This window comes from Megascapheus bottae, chromosome 4 (assembly GCF_031878675.1).
Source record: "Megascapheus bottae isolate mThoBot1 chromosome 4, mThoBot2.hap1, whole genome shotgun sequence".
Taxonomy (NCBI): Eukaryota; Metazoa; Chordata; class Mammalia; order Rodentia; family Geomyidae; genus Megascapheus; species Megascapheus bottae.
Genome location: NC_143512.1, coordinates 32,893,906 through 32,919,034, shown reverse-complemented (window position 1 = coordinate 32,919,034; position 25,129 = coordinate 32,893,906). Strand labels below are relative to the sequence as shown.

At 37.0% G+C, this 25,129-nt stretch overlaps 1 long non-coding RNA gene across 1 annotated transcript; it reads left to right on the top strand.

Annotated features, from left to right (window-relative positions):
• Positions 1-1,083: 1,083 nt before the first annotated feature.
• LOC150064242 (uncharacterized) lies at positions 1,084-23,165 on the top strand. The gene is made up of 3 exons (XR_016535142.1): positions 1,084-1,187; positions 13,021-13,126; positions 23,081-23,165. It is a non-coding gene; the product is annotated as an uncharacterized LOC150064242 (long non-coding RNA).
• The last annotated feature ends 1,964 nt before the right edge of the window (positions 23,166-25,129 follow it).

The window sequence follows — 25,129 nt, the reverse complement described above, 5'->3', positions numbered from 1 at the left end:
CAATTGCACTCCCCATTACCCTATCAGTCCTCAAGGCCATTAAACATCACTTTCCAAGGAGACCGGAATAAGTAGAGGGACTGAAGAAGTCTCATTTGCTTTTGAACTTTTTTTTCTTATGACGCTGAGGATTCCACGAGACAAAAGTGATCAGTCATACTATAAATACTTTCCTTTTGTGGTACTGGAGGTTGAAAAGGCCTTGCGCTTGCTAGGTAGTATCTCTATCTCTTGAGCCCTGCCTTCTTTTTTTAATTCAAATAAGATATTATGTTTATTTCTAGGCCAGCCTAGACCATGTTCTGTGTGTTTGGCTTCTCACAGGGCTGGGATAACAGGCATGTACCACTTCATCTTGAACAGCGGCAACAACAATCTTTTCTAGTTTGATCTAGTAGTTTATTTGATCCTTCCTAGATTGAACAGCTTGTATTATAACTATGAGTCACAAGGACTTGTTTTCCATCATGCTATACATTCCTATATGAAAATTTTGTTATGTTTTTTCTGCAATGCTCAAGATGAAATCTCTTTTGCTGACTATTTGGGAAATGTTATTTCTGGTGAGTTAATTTCTGTGTTGTTTAGGTATCCTGCCCCAAACCAGCCATGTTTTGGAAATCAAATTAGGTATAAAATAAGTGACTTTCTCTGGAGTAGTATATCTTTCTCTCCAGTATCCAAATCTTGCATGAACAGTCTAGGTTCACCAGGCAATGATTTTATTTCTGGAAAATGAGTCTGTTCAGGGACAGAGGAAAGAGTGTAATTATGAATACCCAATGACCTGAAATTGCCAATCTAGTTTTGTTTGTTGGTTGGTTGGCTTGCACAAGACAGTCAAACATGAATAGAAAACTACAAGGGCTTGCTGTCCAACTATATTCTAACCTTTTGATCCCTCAGTGCGATGCACTGAATTTTTAATACCATTTACTTTTCTGATACTCTACATTATACTCTTTATGGTTACATCAAGTTATAAACTATCTAACATTAATCTTGCTCTTCTTATCATAGCTAGAATGTCTTCTGACAGGAAAACATTATACTTTTATTTAACTCAGGTATGAGAATCCAGACTTCAAGACAGATCTGAATGATGTGTTGGAGAAATAACTTCTGGCTGTCAAGAAAGTTAAGTCCTTCACTGGATTCCATTTTTTGGTACTTATTCATATTTGAAAGTAAGTTGATCTCACATTCATTTTGTCTTTTCATTTATTAGAGCTTCTATTATGTCAGACTGTTGAGAACTGCTTGGTGGATATTTGCTGAAGGTGACATTACTTTGTGTAATACGTATGTCCTGTACTTGGATTATTAGTGAGAGTAGTGAGTTTATATATCATTAGAAGATTTGAGTAAGCATATTAGGAAATCTTTCTTTAAATGAAATGCTCTCCATGAATATCATTGACATTCAAGAGTCCTTACAAGGTTCATTGACCTTAAATATGTGTTTGCTTTCATGTTCAGCTTCCTTTGAGGAGCTAACATTATTGCTTTGCTGTTAGGATATACTTCATATAGAAAAATGAATTCAGATTCATTGTAACTCATAAAAAAGCTGACATTAATCAAGATGTATGTACAAACTGACATCTTGAGTGAAAACTGTTTTGTACAACTACTTACAGATAATATTAGGAAATAAAAATATAAAGAAGTTGAAAACAATGTGTACACCATTTTTATTTGAAAGTATGAGTTGTAATTCAGAAAGGAAGTTGGCAGAAAAAAAGTAAAAAAAACCTTGAAATAAGAATGTTTCATATGAAATACTGGTCAGTATTTCAAACATTCAGATCATAGCTACCAGTCAAGAAATAATCAAAATGGGCTGGGCTTAGTGGCTCAGCACACCTAGCTACTCAGGAGGCTGAGATCTAAGAATTGTGGTTCAAAGTCAGCCTGGGCACTAAAGTAAGTGAGACTCTTATTTCCAATTGACTACTAGAAAACCAGAAGTGGAGCTGTGGCTCAGTGGACTAGGGTGGTTGCCTTGAGCTGAAGAGTTAGGAACAATGCATAGGCCCAGAGTTCAAGTCCTATGACCACCAAAATAAAATCAAAATGCTTAGAAAAAGAAAAAATAAAGTATATAATATCAGTAAAAGCGTCCTGTATCCTTCTTTGCAGGCAAAGAATTGATATTCCAAAATAATCAGAATACATTATGAATAAATACATACTAGTTTTTAAAATATTAATAAAAGTTTTCTATAGGCCTCAGAGCACTTCAAAAAATTTCTGCCCAACCTAAAATTACCTTTGAATTAAGGGCTCATTGTATCATATCTTCTTTGCCCCTCTCTTCTACTCTCTCAGATAACTTCTCATTTCTCCCCGATCATGCTGTGAAATGTATACTATGCTATTTCTCAAGACATTAATGGGGCTTTTAGACATACATTCATAAAGACTAAGCACAGGCCCAACAGAATTCTCTCAGAGTACTTCAATCTCTCAGTCTCCCAAACCACTCCTCCCTCCATGCCACAAATAAATGCTGCTTTAGAATCCCTGGAGTTCTCAAGAGCTTCCCAAGAAACCTCCAGATATGACCCATGTTTACATGACTTCTCATTGTGCTTACTGCTTATAAACTTCAATACTTGTCTTGCTAGACTGCTGGGTCTGCCTGATGTGCTGACATTGGAATTTCTACACAGGATCTTACAATGCTGGTGGGTTCTAGACAGCCAAGCTATGGACATTCAGGGTGACAACTACTAACACTTGTGGAATCTGTAGCTGGTTTACTGTAAGCCTCCAGTGAAATTCTTCAAGTAGCAATGGCTTTAGAAGTTCAGGGAAACAACAAGATTACCATAGAAATTAGAATTTTCACAAGCGCATTGCCATGTAAAATATGAACGATGGCCACAATTTCCACTATCCAAAGAATGACTCTTCGCTTTAAAAACGCCATGCTGTGGCTTTCATTTGTTTGTCGTAATTCTCCACAGACAGAATTCTTCAGTGTGGATGGAGTATGTGGCTCCACGCAGCTCTGCCACCCAAGTGAAGACTATGCCTGGGGCTGTGGTTGGTGTTGCATTGTTTTGCTGACTGTGTATTTTGAACTACTGGTGTTACCACCTTCTATTTAGTGATAATTTAGTATCTTATTCCATGCTTGTGTTTTAGGTCAAGCTCTTATGCTACAATTTATGCACTGTTATGTGCATTCTTGCTTGTTTAGAAAAAAAATTACAGTACAAAGCTTAATTAGTAAGATGTGTATACTCAGGAAGGAAGAATAACTTTCCACTTTTTCCCCCTTATTCACCCAAAAATTTGCTTTATGAGAATGTTGCCTTAGTGTCATTTCAAAAATAGCATTTATTATAACTTAGAGGCTTCATAAACTGTTTATAGTTAAGCCACTCCAATGAATTTCTACCATCATTTTGTCTGTAACTTTGGTTGCAAGTGTTATCTCTACTATTATCTCTAGCAGTAATTTCTACCATTAGGGTTGACACAAATATGTGTCATCCTTAGGAAGTCATCCTTAAGGACAAATTTGAAGCTCATTGGGAACTAAATATTGTCATTATTTAACAACTGTTTGAAATTCTATAAATATTATTGGTATTACTTATTCACTGTTACTTAAATCCTTTCTATGGAGTCTTAATGGTTTTAGTCTCCAATGAAAATACCTAAAGGAAGGATAACATGCTAAACTGCCACAATTAATACTTTAAATCCAAGGAAGTGGACTCATGGAAACTGAAGATAGTAGTGCCACTTAAGAGTTACCAGAAAAGGTAGAGAGAGAAGTTTTGAAACCCTGAGCTAGATACTCTAAAGTTTAATATTCATTTTATTGAAGTTATAAAAATGTCTAAAATAATAGGTACAAAAAAATCTCATAAAACTAGCTGAAGATGGGAAAGAAATCTACAATGAAAACTATAAAACCACGATGAAAGAAACTGGAAAAGACTTGAGACAATGGAATCGTTCTTTTGTTCATGGTTAGGAAGAAATAATATTGTTAACAGGTCTGTGTTGTGTAAGTGATTTATAGATTCTGTGGAACCTCTACCAAAATAATAATGACATTCTTCAGAGAATGTATTTGGTTTGGAACAAGTGAACACAAAAGTTCCTAGAGCAAAAAGAACAAAGCACAAAGTACAATGATACCTGGCTTCAAGATAGAAAATTTCATCATGGAAGCAGCATGGTTTTGACATAAAAATAGACTCATACGCCAATGGAACAGAGAGCATCAAATATGTTTCCACATCTACTGATTTTCTACAAAGATATTAAGAACATGCCCCCCAAAAAAGGACAGTTTTTTAACCAAACAGTACTAGGAAAGTAGGATATCCATATGCAGAAAAATAAAACTAGAAAATGCAGTTCACCTTATGCATGGTATACTATTCAGCCATAAGGAGGAAGGAGTCTTAATGAGCATGATAATAACCTCCTGTAATCTAAGCTATATAGACACATAGTGTGAAGGATTGAGGCCCAAAATCTGCATGAGCAAAATTGAGATACTATCTGAAAACCCAAAACTGAAGCAAAAATTTTCAGGGTGTGGCTTAACTGATAGCATCCTAACCTAGCAAGCACAAAGGCCTTGACTTCAAGCCTTAGTACAGCCCCCCCACCCTAAAAAATCAGTTGATATTACTTTATAGTTGGGAGTAAATGTTTCAGATGTGCTAATATTGCCCAGGAGAGTAACTATATGTAATAGTTAAGGCACTGCCCATAAGAGAAACAAAACTAGAGGAATATATTTAGAAAGTTTTGACCATAGGCAATGACACCTTTTTGATGAGATAAATAAGTTTCAATGTATTAAAATCTTATGGTACAACAAATGCATAATCAAAACCTCACCAGGAACCCCGTGAATATGCACCATTTTTGTGCTCTGTATGAGAGCCGTGTAAAGAGACAGAGCTCTTGTCTGCCATTTGAAAGCCCCTGGGTCCAGTTCTTAGTGCCTTAAAGGAAATTGTGACATTTCTTCTGTTTTAAAATTCCTTCTCTAAAAGTAGGTTCTTTTAAAACATTATTATTACCAAAGACCTCTAGCTTCCCATCAGTCCTAAATTCCTGTGGCTCTTATTTGTAGATTTCTCCTTCAAAACTTAGGATGTTTGATTGTGTTACTCATTAGAATAGTGGTGTTGAGGTGGACAGTTTATCTATCTCTGGTTGGTATTTGGGTTTAGTCTTGATGAGAGTGGCAGATAACATAAAATAGCAATCCGAATTTTTTTTGTCATGAGCTGTCATGGCTCAATATATGGCACTGTACACATTTTTGTGCCTTTTATCTCTATTGGATTTTTAAGTTTTTACAGATAATGGGAAGCACTGATACTTTTAGGCAGAACTTGCTGTCATTCCTACTTCCTAACCTATTTCTGAAAACCCATAGAAAGCATCAATTTCTCTAATGCCTGTGCCACTTCTAAAAACCTGGATAACATAAGAATTTCTATGTTTAAGATGAATTAAAAAATCGATAGCTTGGCCGGGAGTTTGGCCTAGTGATAGAGTGTTTGCCTAACATGCACAAAGACCAGGGTTTGATTCCTCGGTACCACATACATAGAAAAAAGCTGGAAGTGGTGCTGAGGCTCAAGTGGTAGTGCTCTAGTGTTGAGAAAGTCCAAAGACAGTGCTCAGGCCCTGAGTTCAAGCCCAAGACTGGCAAAAAAATCGGTAGCAAAAATGGGCTAACCCTTTAATGAAGTTATAAGTTCAGTGACATAAAGCAAGACACATATTGTGTCTCCTTGATTTGAATATGATATACATGGTTTCAAAAGTTAATTATTGTATTAATCACCTATGAGGTACTTTTTAGAACTTGTATCTCTTAAAAATTTAGTGCAGTGGAATGGTTAAGAAATAGGCATTAATAAAAGGTTGTATCATGTATGAAATTACTGAAAAGAATTGTAGATTCTAATCAGTAACATCTTCATAATGTATTTTCAGCAAATGAACATTTCTTAATTAGTTAAAAAGATTGACATAATCAAATGTGTAATTATTATTATTTTCTTTTCTTGCTGATTTGGAGTTTGAACTCAGTGCCTTACATTTGCCCTGCTGTCATTCTACCACTTGATGTACATCTGCAGCCTAGCTTTCTATTGATTGTGTGTGTGTGTGTGTGTGTGTGTATGTGTGTGTGTGTGTGTCCTAGGCTTTGAACTCAGGGCTGAGTTCTGTCCCTGAGCTTTTCTGCTCAAGGCTAGTGCATTACTATTTGAGCTCCTCTTCTGATATTGTGGAAGTTAATTGAAGATAAGATCCTCATGAACTTTCCTCCCCAGACAGGCTTTGAACTGTGATAATCAGATTTCGGTCTTCTGAGTAGCATAGATTAGAGGTATAAGGCACCATGCCTGGCTATTTACTGATTATTTTAAAGATGAAGTGGCTCGGATCTTTCTGTCCAGGCTGACTTAAAACTGTGATTCTCTAGATCTCAGCTTCCTAAGCAGCAAAGATTACAAGTGTGAGATATTGGCACCTATGTATAGTGTAACTTCTGAGATACATATTAATAGTACACATAAGAAATAGTTGTATTTTATTTTGTATAATAAGAGTGCTCTCCATAGGTGCATAAAATCAGCTTCACTACTTTGTAGAATTAATAGTTACATATTAAAATACAGTCACAAAAACTTCCATTATGGAAGATATTGAAACTCTTCACTGGGGTTAAAAAGATTTTAGGATAAAATCTTTCTTATATAGTACAGCTTTAAGTCTTTGATGAAAATTAGTCATGCTTAAGTGCCACCTTTAAAATGGAATTTCTCAGACTCTGTCTGTGCACAGAGTGATGTAAAATGGTGTATTTTCTAGTCCAATACCCCCCCAGTTCAATTTCCCTAGAAAGAGGAGAGGGAGTGAGTTTTCGAATGTGGAAGCTTTTGCTTGAAGTTGCTTCGATGAGTCACACATGGTACAGAGGATAATTTCCTTGCAACCATTGAGATTTTTGTTATTTTCCTCCTGGGAGAAGGAATAGATGGGTCTATTTTAAGTACAAAGCAAAGGGATAGTTAGTGGGAATTCTACAAGAAACTATCCAAGACATGTGTTGGATAGGAATCATTCATCTCAAGATAACGTACTTTGAAATATGAGTAAAATTATCCTTGAAATGTTACTTAGAATTTTTCTTCTCTCTCTCTCTCTCTCTCTCTCTCTCTCTCTCTCTCTCTCTCTCTCTCTCTCTCTCTCTCTCTCTCTCTCTCTCTCTGTTTTCCTTGAGAATGAAGGAAACACTTAAAGTAATGACTGGGCATAGTGATATTTATAGACTAGAATTGTCTGGCAGTCTCTCTTTTCATCTTAAAATAAACAAATGACCATATATAAAGTCCCCATTATACACTCTTGAGTATTTTAGGTCTGTATTTTTTTTTATTTGGAATGACCCTGCTTTCATCTGCAAAGATCAGAGTTGCTTGCTTTAAGTTCCTGCCCAAGTCCATTGAATGTACCAAAACTTAGATTATATTATATGCTCCTGGCTTCCCATCACGAACCACACCTCTGGGTGAATGCAAGCAAAGGCAGATCTGTACTGTGAAAGGGCTGCCTGAAAACTGTATGAGATCATTTGGGGCCACACTGGTAACTCTGAGAACATGCCTGGTTTACAGCTCCCTCAATCGCTCTGACCTGTTGTGGAGAGTCAAGCTACTCTATCAAAAGAAGACCTCATTTTCACAGTCTATAAACTGTGCAGAGAAAGTGGCCACTGGTCCTCCTTTGCTATAACCACAGTGCTGCTTGAGTTTGCTTTCCAGAGGAACATATTGATATATTTGTACATGGGGAGGGCCCTGCTTTATTACCCACTGTGGAATGCATGCCAAATAAAAACCATGATGATTTGAAATCAGCAATGGACATGCTTTCCAGGTTACTCCAATGTGCAAACATGCATAACCAGCCAGCACTATAACAAATCTTTCTCTAAGCTCTCAGTGTATTACAAACCTGTGACTTTTCAACTCAGGAATGATACTCATTTCTCTCTCTGTCCCATTCAGAACAAACTCTCCTTTATTGCATTTAGAATGGTATAACTGAAAGGCAATAAGGAAAGGCAATATCATAGAATGGTTCACATTACGCTGAATTTTATTGTAGTCTGACATTGTGAGTGAACCTTTGGAATCCTTGAAAGCAGCATAAAGGCAAAGCCTGCTTTTTAATGGACTAAAGAAAAATATTCTGACACAGTGATAAGTGGGGTGACTCCTAGAAATCATGACTTGAAAACATTTTCAGAACAAGTGCTATTTCTGTTGTCCCAATTCACAGAATGATATTAAAACAGCCAGCTACAGGCCCACAACTCCTAAATTCTTCTCCCTTATGGGAAGGAATTTCTTTTTAAAGACAAAGAGGATTCACAACTTCTCCAGATTCTAGCTTAAAAACCTTGTAGTCATTTTCACAAATACTTCCCTCCAAAATGCTGCTTCATAGGTTTGAGAATGTAGGTGGTGTGATAATATTTACTTTGATCTGCTTATTTTCGGATACTAAAATGGACAAATAGGTGGTCTTATAATTATATTTGCCATTTTCCATAAAAAGCAACATATATTTTACTGTATCCATAATTCTGTACTCTTAAAATACACAGTTTCTATATTCTTTAGTTCCAAATCATTTCAAAGAATTAGTGTGAGTGTATTTTTTCAGCTAGTATGACAATTTGGGATAGGATGATAAAAGGCTTACAAACAGGTTAGGCCTCTCTCACAAATTTAATATGAATGAGAACACACAGAGTAGGAACCAAATTTTCAGAGGATGTCAGAAAAAGAATCTTAAAAAAAGTGAATACAAACATAAACTATTTTTTCTCTGTCTTACCTTCTTTACCACTTCTGTGTCCTTGCTCTGCATGTTTCCTTAACTAACCTCTTCTGCTGTTGTGCCTGGCACATAGTAGGTGCAGAGTCAATATTTATTTGTGAATGAATGAAGGACTTTAAGGACACAAGAACCTCTTGGTTCACTTGAGTGCTCTGAGGAGCGTTCTGAGTATAAACTGGATGCGTTGTTGACAACTTTCTCTGTTCTTTGTGTGCATAAGCTAAGAATAAACAGCACTGAAGGGAAGGGAATGCTTCACTCATTGGGAGAATTACACCATCATAAACTCACCAAAGTGCACCACACAGAGCCAGTGATCACAGAAGACAGGCCATCCAGGCCCTGTCATTAAACATAGAAGCCTGTCTTCACTGTTTTTGTCTAAACAGACTCTGTATTTTGGAAATTTCCACTATGCTTTCTTTTGAATTTCTCTCCCTCTCTCTCTCTCTCCCCCCGCCCCCCCCTCTCTCCTCTTTCTTCTAGGTGCCAATGTTAGCACTCTACAAAAGTATACCTGGTAAGAGAACCTAGTAAAACAATGGTTGTATAGTTCCTTACTTCCTAAAGAAGCTGTGGTATTAAAGCTTGCCTTTGAGAGTTTTCTCCTGTCTCATCACCCATTTTATTTTTGGTTGGAGATTTTTGGATGTGATGTCTACAAAAATCACCATGCCCTGAGTGAAAATACCTTATCTGTTTGAATATATATATATATATATATATTTGTATGTATGTATTTAGTTTGTAATCATGATTGCAGGGAGACTAGAAACTAGAAATTATTAAGTAATTCTTCTTTGCTTAAATGAATAAAACCAATGGCCTTTCGAAAATGTTGCTATGTCTAATTTACCAAAAAGTATGGAAACAAGTAAAATAGATGAAAATCTTTGTGGATTACCAGAAATATTTCACATTAAAGAGGTTGTTACTTCCATTGTGGAATCATTCTCTCTGTGTATATTTTTATATGTGTATCTATTTATAACATTATAGTTTTAAAATACAGTTATATACTACATAATGGTATGTTGATCAGCAACAGATGACATAAATTGTGGCAATCATGTGAGAATGTATTTCTGAAGGGCATTGAATCCATCCTACTTTGTTTAAATTTACTTGGTGGTTCTTAAAATAACACATTGACCTAATGACATATTTTTTAGAACATGTCTATCATAAAGTAATGTATGACTTTGTTTTCATATTTAATGTGAAATTTTTAATTAAACTAAAAGCATGTTTCAAAAGCTAAGGATATTTTAAATACTAGAAATTATTTTATAAGGCATTTTTCATATTTCTAAAAACATACCAGTGAGAATTATGATGAGGCCTCCATACAGATGGAAATGTGCCAGTGCTGCTGAGATGAGAGTGCCGCCCAAGCGGGAGGCCTCACTCAAGGCTCTCTCTGTCTGTTACACTTACCATAGTGGTATTTGTACCCTATAATGCCTAGCAGTCAACTTACAGTAAGTAGAATGAATGTGCTTCAATTTCTTGTTACCTGAAAAGCCAATACACACACGTTGAAAAGGTAAAATGGAATCAGTTATTATGGAGAAGTTAACTGACACTGTGAAACATCGTTTGAGTTTGAGGTAAGAGAGGCTTTAGAGGTGGTCAGGTTTGGTACATTAAAATAACTCTTCACCTATGTTAGTGCTCTCTTATTTTGGCTATTTGAATTTTTGGGGAGGGAATGTCATTACCAAAATTCCTATGTATGCTTTCATCTGGAGATATTTTTTACTATTTAGCATAAATTATTAGCTAATTTTGATATCCAGTTCATTTTATTCTCTCTCAAAACAGCTTGGAAGAAAGCATGTGAAATGTGATTAGACACAGAGTAGCACTAGAGGACTTGAAATGGAATGAGAAAATGCTTCACCTTATTTGGCAGATAGGTCAGAGTTATACTGCATAATCATGGCTATTTGCAATGAGGATCTCACACAGGAAATATATATTTATTATCTATAGGTCTATGGAAGTACATAGGACATGTATAAAGGATTTCAGAAACCGAGAAAATAGTTAAAACAGTTTATTAGTTTTTGTGCTCAACAAATAAATATTTGGAGAATATATGTCTGGGCACATCTCATTAATGAGGTAGTGTTATATTTAGAATTGAAGGCCATCTTCATCCATTCTCTTGAAAGCTGACCTTTCTAACTCTATGGCATTTTTATACTTAATTCTAAGAAGTTTTGGTATATTTCCTTACACTAAAACACTTATTAAAGGTAGAAGGATTGAGCCAGGTGGTAACTCAGTTCTAAACTAGATAGGGGTCTGAGATTAAGAAGATCAAGATTCCAGGTAAATCTAGGCCTGAGACTCTATGTATGCTACTTTGACCCAGACTAGAACAGGCAAATTGTGGCTTAGGTTTGTGTCCAGACACACTTGGGGCCCACCAAAATAAAGAAAACTGCAAAAAGCAGGGCTGGAGATGTGTTCAAGTGGATAAAGTTTCAGGCTAACAAGTGTGATGCTCTGAGTTTCTTTTTTAAAAAAAGAAAGCCATACTGCCTAAGTAAAAGAATTGATGCTTGATAGAAATGTATAACAAAATATTTCTTCTCCTCTTTTGGTGCTGATATGTTCACTAACAAAGTAACAATAAAACCTATTTAAGTTAAAGTCAATTAAATCCGTGCTCCAACTCCCCCCACCAAAAAAAAAATCACATCTGAAGAGTGTCTGAGGTCCTTGTGAAAGTGACAAAAAAAATCAAGAGGTTTGATGTTTACTTAAAAATTGTATGCATTATAATAACTCATTCATTTTATTATTTTTACATGACAAATTCCCTCGCTATTAAATTGCTCTCTTGTTGGTTCAAGGTAAGAAGAAAGAGACTCTTGGCTGCCCATAAGGCTAAATTTTAACCATGGGTCATCCTCACTTTCTGCTCTTCTCTCAATCTTTTATTGTTGAGAAGCAGCAAATCAGCCTTAAAAGATAACTCTACCACATCCTCGGCCAATAGAAAGCTAAGACACTATGTTGAGCAGTATGGACACAGATGTCTGTCCAGATCCATGTCTGGTACAAGTCATCAATAACCAGTGAAGAGGTCTAATTTATATGATTTCACCTCCGTCTTCCCGACTGGGATTTTGTCTAGTGTCAATGTCATCGATATAACAGACCTCACTTGTCTTAGAGCAAAATCTGTGTGCTAAAGAAAGTTGTGAGTGGTATCTACCCAGGATCTGAAAATGACTAGATCATTACATATTCAATTCTTCGATTTGGTCATCTTTATAGGCTCTTTAAAGTGCCAAATCTCCAACCTCACGGACTATACAGAACCTGGCCTATCTCCAACACACTGATGACATTTTGTTCATGTTATCCAATTTGAACTGAGAGAATGAATGCCAAAAACATGCAATTTTTATGGTTTTAAAAAAGTGCATCAGGAGGGCAAGTACATACCAAGTTACCCTCTCAGTTTGACCCTGTCTTTAGGTTTTTATTGCATGAACTGGCACCAAAGAAACTTCTTGAAAATAACACATTCCTTGTCCATTCAGTGGTTAATGATGCTTAAAAAAAGTCACAGTTGTGACTGTGACCTAAATTATGCCAAAAGCTATAAAAACATGGTTTCTTTAAATTCACATCCTTTAAAACTACTACACTGACCCTATAGTACATGCTGAGTATGCATGTATATACACACAAACACACACACACACACACACACACACACACACACACACATACACGAGCGTGCACAGCTTTTCAATGACATGATAGGAGAAGTGGTGTTCTTCCATGCAAAAGACAAGGTTCATGAAAGAGATGTAAGGGAGTTTTAAGCCAAACATTTGTTTGGCTTTTCTGCAGCAAGCTTCAGGAATGTAAACTTTTTTTTTCAATGACTTCAGCTCCTAATTTGAAAGCTAAGATTTTTAGGAGTGAGCGAGAGACTATATTTGGCCAAAAAATTCTGCTGGCTTTACTTAGCCAATCTGCACATACAAAACAATACTCCTTTATCAAAAAAAAAAACAATAGTCTGTTTTATTCACAGCACATGTAGAAGTTGGAACATTGACTAAATTCCACTTTCTTCTCTTGCAGTGTGTCTGTAACCAGCTAATGAGCTGCAACAGAGCCTGGCCTTCATTTTCAGCAAATTAAGTTCCTCCCCACAGGAATTGTGGTCTGGCTGTGGCACCGCTGCTAGGTATGGGTGGGATTTGTTTCTTCTACCAGTTGTAGGTTAGCCACATGGGTACGTGCTGTCGCACCACACAACAAAATTTTCTCTATAATAACCAGTCTAAGTAGCCTTTTACCCCACAAAAGTAGATCCCATTTAATTTACTTTGTGTTTATGGCACTCCCTCTCAAACCACATCATTGGCACAGACTGATATTTATACAACTTTTTATTTTAAACTATTTATTTAGAGTTGAGACTTCAGTAGCACTCTCTGTCAGATTCATTGAGCATGCTTCAATTCAGGATACTGAAAAGTAAGTTGGGAAGAGTGATGTGTGTTCTTAGGGATTCTCCTTGCCAGTGCCTGGATACTCCTACAGCTCTCACAGAATGAAAGGGAGGCTAAACATGCAACACAGACAGCTGATAGGAAATTGAATGCTCATGGGTGACTAAAAATAAACGCTCTGCCTGTTGTGTCTCCACATTTCTTTAACCAAATATTTGATCAAGTCAGTTATGAATCACTGACCTGAACTTTTAATTTAGGGCTAATAGTACTGTCTGGGGCCTCTCTATACACAGTGAGATAATTCTATCACTCAACTTTGCTAGTGGAATCTTCAGTCCAATAGACATTTGCTGGAGAAATACAGGAAAATGTTCATAACTTTATATTTGAACTCTACTTTGAGCCTTCTTCCAAGTTTGTTTTTCTTCAAAGAGCTCAGTTTTCAGACGTTTCTTTTTTGGTCATAGGGCTTGAACTCAGGGCCTAGGCACTCTCCTTGAGCAATTTTGCTCAAGGCACGCTCTCTATCACTTTGAGCCAAGGCTCTAACTCCATGTTTTTAAACTTTTACAATGAAGGAAAGGTAATACATTTTAAGTATATCCTTAATCATATAAAATAAAATGTTAGTTCTTTTTCTTTTCATAGTGGACAGTTCATTTTGTTAATGATAGTAAACTCTCCTTTTGTGCTAATTTTGTATTTTGTTCTATGTTATTTTATGACCTGAAAGTGTGTTGGGTTACTTTTTTGCTTCTCAGTAAAACCTGTTCAGATCTTTAATCTTGATTTCTCTCCTGCTTCTCTTCTCTTGGTTGATCATGGGGCTTGAACTCTGGACCTGGACATTGTCCTTGAGCTCTTCAGCTCAAGGCTAGCACTCTACTACTTCAGCCACAGTGCCATTTCCTGTATTTACTTTTTCTTTTGATGAGCACTTATCTATTTTTCAGGATCTACCTTAAAAATCTCTCCCTACATCCCTCCTGATTTCTATATCTGTCTCTGTCTCTTTCTTCTCTTTTCAAGTTATTGTGATTTGAACTCAGGAACTTAACACTTGCCAGTCAGCCAGTCTCCCACTTGAACCACATACCCATTCTCTTCCTCTGCATTCAGGAAGGCTGGAAACCTCAAGGATGGAAAAACAAAGAAAGCCAAATAACATCAGAGAGCTTGATGTCTTTGTTTTTGCAATCCAAAGTCAAATTATAAGACAGATTTGAAAGAATATCAGGTTGTTTTCTGTTTCGCCTTCTCCAGCCAACAGTCAGAAAAAGATTTCTCCATAGCCCAGAAAGGAGAAGAGTTAAGAAAGAAAAAAAGAACATTTAGACACCGAAGAGAAACTGACTGTGGGTCTAAATAACTCCTGAAATGGAAAAACAAATAAATACCTGAGAGGGTGAAACCATGATGTGAGAGCCAGACCTAGGGGATCTTGCTTTTGTTTTCCAGTGAGGAGGACAGATAGGACAGCACAGAAGGGGTGGCAGGCTCTCCATAGTGTACAGAGGTAAGGGTGACAAGAAGACTTGACATTTTAAGGCCCTGAAGTTAGAAGCAGCCAGGTATGTAAGACCTCATTACTGCCATTATATAAGGAGAAATATCAAATATAAAATAAGTTGTTACAGAAAATGTCAGATATATATGCATGTGTATAAAATATATTTACATATATATATATGTTTATACATCTGAGTAAATCAAAAGAAAGAATTACAGGGCCGGGAGTTTGGCCTAGTGGTAAAAGTGCTTGCCTAGCATGCATGAAGACCCGGGTTCGATTCCTCGGTACCACATACATATAAAAAAGCTGGAAGTGGTGCTGAGGCTCAAGTGGTAGAGCTCTAGCCTTGAGAAAACCCAAGGACAGTGCTCAGGCCCTGAGCTCAAGCCCAGGACTGGCAAAAAAAAAAAAAAAAAGAAAGAAAGAATTACACCATTACACCTTTATTACTGGCCAGGCTGTGAGGTCAGTGTGTGATACATGGTAGATATACAATAAAAAATAGTTAACACAAGATAGTTTATGAGTATATATTTATCAATGTCATCCCTCCCAGCCCTCCCCTCCCCACCTTTTCCCTCACTCTTCTTAAATCTGTAGGATATATTGGATTCTCTGTCTCTCTCTCTCTCTGTCTCTCTCTGTCTCTCTCTCTCTGTGTCTCTGTCTCTGTCTCTGTCTCTCTCTCTCTCTGTCTCTCTCTCTCTGTCTCTCTCTCTGTCTCTGTCTCTCTCTCTTTCTCTCTCTGTCATGGGGCTTGAACTCTGGGCCTGGGTGCTGTACTTACGCTCTTCAGCTCAAGGCTAGTGCTATACTACTTGAGCCACAGCACCACTTCTGGTTTTTTGGTGGATTCTTAAAGGTAAGAGTCCTTCTATCTGGTGAATATAATGTAACCCTTCTATTAATTACAATAAAAATATATGAAAAAAATTGTTAACACGATGACACTATATGGTAGGATTGTAGTTTTACGCCAACTGTTCCAGATCTTTGATCTGATTTCTCTGTTGGGTCAGAAAAAAAAGAAAGAAAGAAAGAAAAGGAAAGGAAAGAAAAGAAAAGACAGAAAGAAAGAAAAAAGAAAGGAAAATCTTGCCTTATTTCTGTCTGTTGTAAGCCAGCTAGGCCTGTTTACTCCTGTGGTTTCCCACATTCCCAAACAATACGGCATTGCTTGAAATTACACTTCAGCGTTTTCTGCAGCATTTCTTGGGCCCACCCTACTTGCAAGAGACTCTGCTGCAGTTCCATGTTCCCCAGCTGCTGCAATAGCTTGCTGTCACTAAGCTTCTACATGTGTCCACCCCAGAGGAGTTAAGTGGGACCACATCAATGCTAGGGAACTGGCTCTCTTCCAGAACTGCACTGTGGGTCATTCTGTCTTGTGCTTTGCTGAAAGCTATTTTTCCCATTGCCTTTCGGGGTAGGAGATTGGAGGAAGGGAGAAGGAGGCCAGGAATAGGGTATAGCCTCACAAAATAGAAACAGAATGCTCAATATGTGGGTGGAAAACTTCCCATTTCCCTCTTGAGTACAGAAGATCCATCCAGAGGCTATTCTACTTACTTGTTGTCTTCTAGTCTCATTTCCCCCTCTGTGTTCTGTTTCTGGCACCTGTAAGCCAGATGGGATACCCATAGGCACTCAGGAGTTTATTCTCTTTCCTTCTTCAGCTCTTGCAAAGGAATCTATTTCAACTGTTAAGAACTTGGTACATATTTCTTGGAAGTCATATTTGAATAAGCCTCATGGTTCTTGTACATATTTAAACTTTATTAAATGAAATCTAGTTCCTTTTCAGTGACTTTACAAATAAAGGAGAAATATTGGAGAAAATGTGAAATACTCCCCTCTTAACATCCTCTTTTCTACCAAGTTATCAGTTAATATATTTTGGTATTAATAGCAGAAAACCCAGTTGAAACTGACTTTATACCATGCAAAAAGTTGCATCATGAACAGGTGGTTTAACATAGGTAGCTTCAATCTGTCAACAACCCTGGGCTTGGTTTTGCTCTCTCTACCCTGTCTTCCGATGATTTCCTCACAGTCACAAGTTCTTGTTCATGTCCTGCAGGCACATGTTAACTATGGAGGGACCTTCTTTTCCAGAGCCATAAGAAAATCTATGCTTAAATTTCATCCATCAGATTTTGAAACACTCATCTTGTTTATGTGGTATGTCTTTCTCTTCTTTGCAATTTGTCACTCCTCTTATCCATTGGACAAAGTAGCAAAAGAAAAATAAGGATGACATATCAGATAAAAATGGGCCTATGAAAAATTCAAACCAGAGTCGCATGGGCTCCAGCTGCTTATAACTAATTTTTTTTTTACTAAATCAATCAACAAGCTGATTAGAGCTATGAAGTAAAGTCTTGTTCTAGCTTTCATGTTGCTGTTTGCTTGATGTGCAATTCTACTTTGATTAACTTCTCAGGGGCTGAGTTTTATTTTCCTCACATACACAAATAAAGGTCAGGTCTGAATTTGAACTCTGGACCCTTTCCTTGCTAGGATATCACGTCTCTAGCCATGCTTTTTGTTGCTTATTTTGCCTGACCTGATTTCACTGTGAGTCCTGGCTTCTTGATTAGCTAGAATTACATGTGTGAGATACTGACTCCTTGCTGGAAATCTGGTTGTCTTATATGATCAAGTGAAATATTTAGAGATCATGCTGCGAATTTCTCTAAATTCCAGGAATTATACTTATCCTTGCAGCTTTAAGTAAAATAAGCAAGTTGGCCTTCACTGTGAGTCATTGTCAGATCTATAAGAAAATGTTTCATAGTATATTGGAATGTCCATTCACTTAAAAATAAAAGCTTATGTGAAATTTGAAGAGGGCAGGTTATACATTTCACATCAGTTTGTATATATATATTTATTGTAATTATTAGAAGGGTTACATTATATTCATCAGATAGAAGGTGCATTACTTCACAAACATGTCTTCATCCCCCTTTTAATCTCATCTTTACCACTAGAATGAAAAGATGAAACTTCAGTTCCCTAAAAGTACAACTCAATTATATCTCAATTAACTGAGGTTCTGGCACACTGTAGTACTACATGCATGGTGAAAAACCATCCTGATATGGCTAATGTGACTCCTATTATGTTGAGGATAAGAGGTTTGTGTAGCATATCCAATTGTCAGTTGAGGAAAGGGCCTTTTGCATTTTTTCTGGCCTTATAGCACAATCCTCTCAAGCTCAGCCTCCCAAACAGTCAGTATTACAGGACTGAACCACTTGCTAGCTGATATAGGTTGTTTTAGAGTCTTTATGGAAGTTAGTATAAAGAAAAATGAATACATGGAGGAATGGAGACATGCAAGGATAGAGGAAAGAAAAACGAAGAGTATATTGGAGAAGAAATGACCCACTCAGAAATGAGCAGTAGTTATAACCAAAACGGAAACATTTGAAAACAAGCTATTGTTTTGAGGATACTTATCTGGTGCCAGAGAAAGAAGAACCATGTGGACTGAAAGGCAGCCACTGTGAAGAAGGACGAGAGAGAGCACATTTAAACACTTTTCAGGTGGGTACAGGACTTGGAAGTGCAGTGCTCAGCCTTGGAATAATAATTATGGAAAATAGTCTATCATTTATGCCCAAGTTTTCATTCTGCCATAACTGACCAAGGGAAATGGATAAAGAGAGGTGGGGGAAAGGACAGAGATTAAAAAACAGTAGGTATACAAAACAAGAGCTTTATCTTGTGTGGCTGTTGTTTTTAATTGTTATTTCTCTCCTCTTTTTGCCCTTTGGTTAATTTCATATTGAAACTATATCTGACTTTGTTACCTGTTGTATTGTATATACATTTATTTGTTTATTTGAAATGGGAAAGGGAAGGGGGAAAACAAGATGATTGGGAGGGGGTGGGGGAGGGAAATGGGGACAAAAACATGAGAAGGGGTATCAATGTGTGAGAAGTAATGCACTACTACCTGGCAAATGTAACGGTAACCCCTCTATACATTACCCCGACAATAAAATATATATATATATATTTGTCTTCCATTTTGAAAAAAGAAAACAATAGGTTTAATGTGTGTGTATGTATGTGTGTGTGTGTATGTATGTGTGTGTGTGTGTGTGTACATGCACGCACACAGGTGATCCAGCTTTCCATCACCGGAACAAGATACATTAAATAAGTGGCTTAGGAGGGATCACTACTACACTTTTGGTGGGAATGTAAACTCATTCAACCACTATGGAAAGCAGTATGGCAGTTCCTCTAAAGAGTAAACATAGAGCTTCCCTATGACCCAGCAATTCCACTACTTGGCATTTACCCAATCATCCAGAAACAGGGACATACTTAAGCCACTAGCACAACGATGTTCATTGCAGCACTATTTACCATAGCAAAGATATGGAACCAACCCAGATGCCCCTCAGTTGATGAGTGGACCAACAAGATGTGATATTTATATACAAGGGAATTCTCTGTTGCCATCAGAAAGAACGACATCACCCCATTTGTAAGGAAATGGAAAGACTTGTAAAAAATCATATTAAATAAAGTAAGCCAGACCCAAAATAACATAGGCTCAATGGTTTCCCTCATTTGTAATAATTAGTACAAACTGTGGACTCTCCTAGCAGAGGATTTCAATAGCTCAAAACCTAAGTACCTAAGTCCATATAGGATGAGGCTATATGAAAGGACCTCCAGGATATGGAAACAAGAGCTATATAATGTGTGATTGTTGTTCTTAATATAGTATGTTATTTCTCATCTCTTTTGTTGTCCCTTGGTTATTCTCATCTTGTTACAGTGTCTTACCTTTTTATCTGGTACATTTTATATACGTTTATTTGTTTATTTGAAATAGGTTAGGGAAGAGGGGGAAAACAAGTTGAGGGAAGGGGGTGGTGGGAGGAAGATGGAGTCAAAAACATAAGAAGGAGTATAAAGGTTTGTGAAGTAATGCATCTTCTGTCTAGTAAATATAACTGTAACGCTTCTATTAATTACAGCAAAAATGGTTAAAAAATAAAATAAGTGGTTTACAAGCAAAAAGGGTTATTGTGGATTAGGGTTTCAGAGATTTTAGTTTATTATCATTTGGCAATTAAACCTTGAAGGGACAAGGGGCACTCTAAAGCCAGTGCACACATTGTATTGAATAGCTTATGGAAAGCCCTTAACTCTACATAAAGCATTTCCTTTTTCCAAATAACCCTGGGAAGTATTTTTTATTCCTCCTCGCAGACAAGAAACCAAGAAAGTGAAAGCTTGGTATTGTTTTTATTAATTGGAGTTACACATATGGAAAAAGCCAAAGAGGAAATCCAAGAGGTTATTTGGCCTGTTTAATTAGCAGTCATTTCTTTCAGACAATTTGGGTCAAACCCAGCTGCCATTCTTTCCTCACAAACTACCATTCTGATTTTGAATGTGTGTTAGAATATGTGTATGGTTGTTAGCCTTGAACTCGGCCTGGGCACTGTCCCTGAGCTCTTCAGCCCAATGCTACCACCCTGCCCCTTGAGCCACAGTGCCACTTTGGGTTTTCTATTGGTTAATTGGAGATAAGAGTCTCCCAGACTTTGAATAGCTACCCTCAGATCTCAGCCTATTGAGTAGCCATTGGGCCTGGCTTGAAACTTTTTTTGTGTGGGTTGCTTATATTGTCTCCATGCACACAGGAACTTGGATAGGCCTCGAAATCAACTCCGTTATTTTGTTTGTGACTATTTTGGTTTTCTTATAAATTTAGAGCCCTATGCATTTTAAATTTAGTTCAAGCAAATAATTAAAGCCATTCTTTTAAGTAATATTGTTTATTTAGGAAAACATGCTTAGTTCCCCAGATTTCTCAGCCTTCTGTCCACTTCTGAGAACCCCTTCAAGTTAGTGTCTAGATGTTTGCAAAGTATAATAGTGGTAGGGAATAGTGGTGGGGAGTTCTACTTATCTTCTGGTATTCCTGAAAATGTACATTTGTCGATTAGTCTTGTAGATATAACAGCTGATGTGAACTGTGGACACTTCTTATTTGTTGGCTGGTTGTCTAGCATGTGACTGACTTGCCATGGCAAGATGCTGCAGAAACTCAATCTCTGCTCTTTTGCTTATTTATTTTGTTTTGGATCTCCCAATTACATTTTTATAATATTTAAGTAGAGGTACAGAGGAATTATCATTCCAAAAATCAGGGTCATCTTGATTGGTGACAATCTTAATTCCTTCCAAGCCAGCCGCTGGCCCCCCATTTTCTTAATTTTACTTATCCCTTACAAAGAATTATATTACATCATTTGCAAAGAAATGGATGGACTTGGGAAAATTGTATTAAATGAATTAAGTCAGGCCCAGAGAGACAAAGAATTCCTGGAATGGTCTTGTATGCATATATACACCATATATCAACAGAACTATGGTATTTACAGGTGAGAATTTAAGTGGTATAATTCTGTAGAAAACCACACAAGTCTATAAAATGAACACCAAGAAACTGGCACTTCAGAGGTGGAATGGGGGTTTGAGGGGAGGAAGATAAATGAATGAAAAGAAGAAGGGACAATGAGAATGCAGTCATATGCTTCAATCTCTGTTTTAGTTCCATGTAATTCTTTGGTGGGAAATTCAAATTAGATCTTTGCTATGCAGGCACTTTGTGTTAGCCTCTGATTAGGATTCTTTGTCAATTGCCTTTGAATTTGCAGCTGGATTACTGTGAGAACTCCTGGTTTTATCTGAATTCCATGGAAACCAGAGGGAATGTAGGAAAGCCATTGGTCAAAGCCAAGAGATGAGTTCTCATAAGATTGGTATGGGTGCATTCTAAAAAATATTCCAGAGTCAAATATAGATTTCAAGGTTGCACTTCCTTTGGCTTTCCCACACCCAACCACTAAGAAGTGTGAAAACTGGAGAGAGATTTAGATGCAGGCCTAGGTGTCTTTCCACTCTTTCCAATTTGTATCCCTCAGAAACAGAAGAATGACTTCTTCTTCTTCTTTTTCTCCTCCTCCTCCTCCTCCTCCTCCTCCTCCTCCTCCTCCTCCTCCTCCTCCTCCTCCTTCTCCTCCTCCTACTCCTTCTTCTCCTTCTCGTTCTCCTCCTCCTCCTCCTTCTTCTCCTTCTCATTCTCCTCCTCCTTCTTCTCCTTCTCGTTCTCCTCCTCCTTTCCTCCTTCTCCTTCTCCTTCTCCTTCTTCTCCTTCCTTCCTTTCTTCCTTCCTTCCTCCCTCCCCCTCCCTCCCCCTCCCTCCCCCTCCCTCCCTCCCTCTCCCCTTCCTTCCTTCTTTCCTTCCTTCCTTCCTCCCTCTCACACCCTCCCTCCCCATCCCTCCCTCCCTCTCTCCTTCCTCCCTGCCACCCCCTCCCTCCCCCTCCCTCCCTCTCTCCTTCCTTCCTTCCTTCCTTCCTTCCTTCCTTCCTTCCTTCCTTCCTTCCTTCCTTCCTTCCTCTATACTAAGTTCTTTTACTAGGGAACAATAGCCTTGTGTTCCAGAGAGCAAAATATTTCTTTAAAAAGAGTTCTATACATGAGTTCTCCAGGCTAAATCCTTGAAATGGGAAGTAGGTTCTCAAGAAATTTAGCCAACCTATTTGCACTGTATAAATTCTTGCTTTTTTGCTAAACACTCATCCTTCCCTAATATAGGGCCATACGGTTTCTGAGTTGACATTAGACAAAGAATCGTGATTTAAGGAATACTCCAAAATATATTGCTTAGATTCATAACTGCAAAGATTCAAAATTCCATTCCTTGTGCAGGTATGTAGGTATAGTTAAAAGTCTAGCAATCCTTGTGGCTTAATGTGTAATTTGTACACTACTTCCTGGCCATCTAAACAAAAAGAATCACTCTCTAATTCATTTTGTCTAGCAAGTAGAAAAGGTAAAGATCTGATTTTATTGTGAACTAAAAGTAAATAAGGATTAGAAGGTTATATTTAGTATGTAGCACTTAAAAAGAAAGAAGTAATTACAGTGACAATGAGGCAAACACTTCTTTTATCAATAATTGAGCTAACAACAAGAAAATGACTTTCATAGTACAAAATTCTTGACTTTTTAACCTGCCATTTTAAGTATTTTGTCAGTAAAACTTATTTGTGATTGTTAAAGTGTAGGTTTCTGTTTGGCATGGTGGTAAGATGAACACACACCTTTTATATTTTTCTTCCATAAGATTTCACTATTTGGAGAATGTCATCTTGGATCAAGATGAAAATTAAAGTATGTATAGACACATGAAGAAATGCTCAACATCTCTGGTCATAAAAGAAATGCAAATCAAAACAACTCTAAGATTCCACTTCACTCCAGTTAGAATGGCCAGGATCAAGAAAACTAATAACAACAGATGCTGGAGGGCATGTGGCCAGGAGGAGGGATCACTACTACACTGTTGGTGGGAGTGCAAACTAGTTCAACCACTATGGAAAGCAGTATGGCAGTTCCTCAAAAGACTAAACATAGAGCTCCCTTATGACCCAGCAATTCCACTACTTGGCATTTACCCAATCATCCAGAAAGAAGGACATACTAAATCCACCAGCACAACAATGTTCACTGCAGCACTATTTACCATAGCAAAGATATGGAACCAACCAAGATGTCCCTCAGTTGATGAGTGGATCAACAAGATGTGGTATTTGTACACAATGGAATTCCATGGTGCTGTCAGAAAGAATGACATTGTCCCATTTGTTAGGAAATGGAAAGACTTAGAAAAAATCATATTAAGTGAAGCAAGCCAGACTCAAAGGAACTTAGGCTCAATGGTTTCCCTCATTTCTCATAATCAGTAGAAACCTTGGGCTCTCCTAGCAGAGATTTGCAATAGAGCAAAACCTTGATACATAAGGCCATATAGTAGGACGCTAAATGAAAGGACCTCTAGGATATAGAAACAAAAGCCATATAATGAATGATTGTTGTCCTTAAGGTACTATGTTATCTCTCATCTCTTTTGCTGTCTCTTAGTTATCTCGTATTGTTACAGTATCTCACTTTGTTACCTGATATATCTGATATATTTGTATTTGGTTATTTGAAATTGGATAGGGAACGGGGTAAAACAAGATGAGGGGTGGGGACCAAGACATGTGAAAGGGTATCAATGTATGGGAATTAATGCATCTTCTATCTGGCAAATATCATGTAACCCTTCTATTAATTACAATAAAAATATATGAAAACAAAAGTAAATTAAAGTATGATAATATGGAAAATATACCTAGAAAAATCATTCAATTCCTTCACAAAAGCTCTGCATTTTTTTGCATGAAGTATTGTGGTGCAAGTTGATAATTAAAAGCACAGAATTGAATATTTGAAAGAAAAAATATATAGTGAATTATCCACTATTGCCTGACAGTTTATCTCTCACTCTTAGTGTTCTTTTCTAATTATGAGCCAAAATTTATCCTAAATTCAAAATTCATTATAAAAAGAAACACTCATAATGACCACAGTTCCTAAAATAGTCTGAAATTATGGGCACATTTATTCGTGTTAACGTGAGGTTTGCATTTTAATTTATAGGATGGCGCTGTGGATTGCTTTGTGAATAATTTTATTTAAGGACAGTTTGTATGAACAGATAAAACCAAAGCCAATTATAACATGAACTCTTCCCTTTTTCTCTCCTGTGCGCATAGAACACCATACATCTAGAAGAAGTTTTCTTTGTTGCATGTGTGAAATTTAATGTGTGAAAGTTTTTACTCAAATATATATTTATGCATATATAAAAGTAGACGGAAAAACTAGCAGTACTGTTTACTCTGCCTCTTCAATAATTATATATATATAATTTACACGAAAGTTATACATCTATAAATGTTTCAGTTGTGTTTCTGAGAGAAATAACAATTTCTTTTTTTCCTTATGAACCTAGAAATCGAGAGGTAATTGCAGAAATTTCTTCTGTTGCCTTTAATGACTTAATCATAAAAATAAAAAATTAAGACATCTAAAGAAAATTTCTTCCATCATGTAGGTATAAGCAGTACTTTTGGAAGGCAGTTTGACTTAAAAATTTTGTAGATGATTGGGAGGGAGTAAGGGAGGGAGACAACACAAAAACCTGAAAAGGAGTATCAATGTGTGAGAAGTAATGCACCTACTACCTGATGAATGCAACTGTAATCACTCTATACATTATCCTAACAATAAAATAAAATACTTGAACAACTAATGGTATTTGTGCAGAAAAAAATTTGTATGTTTTTGA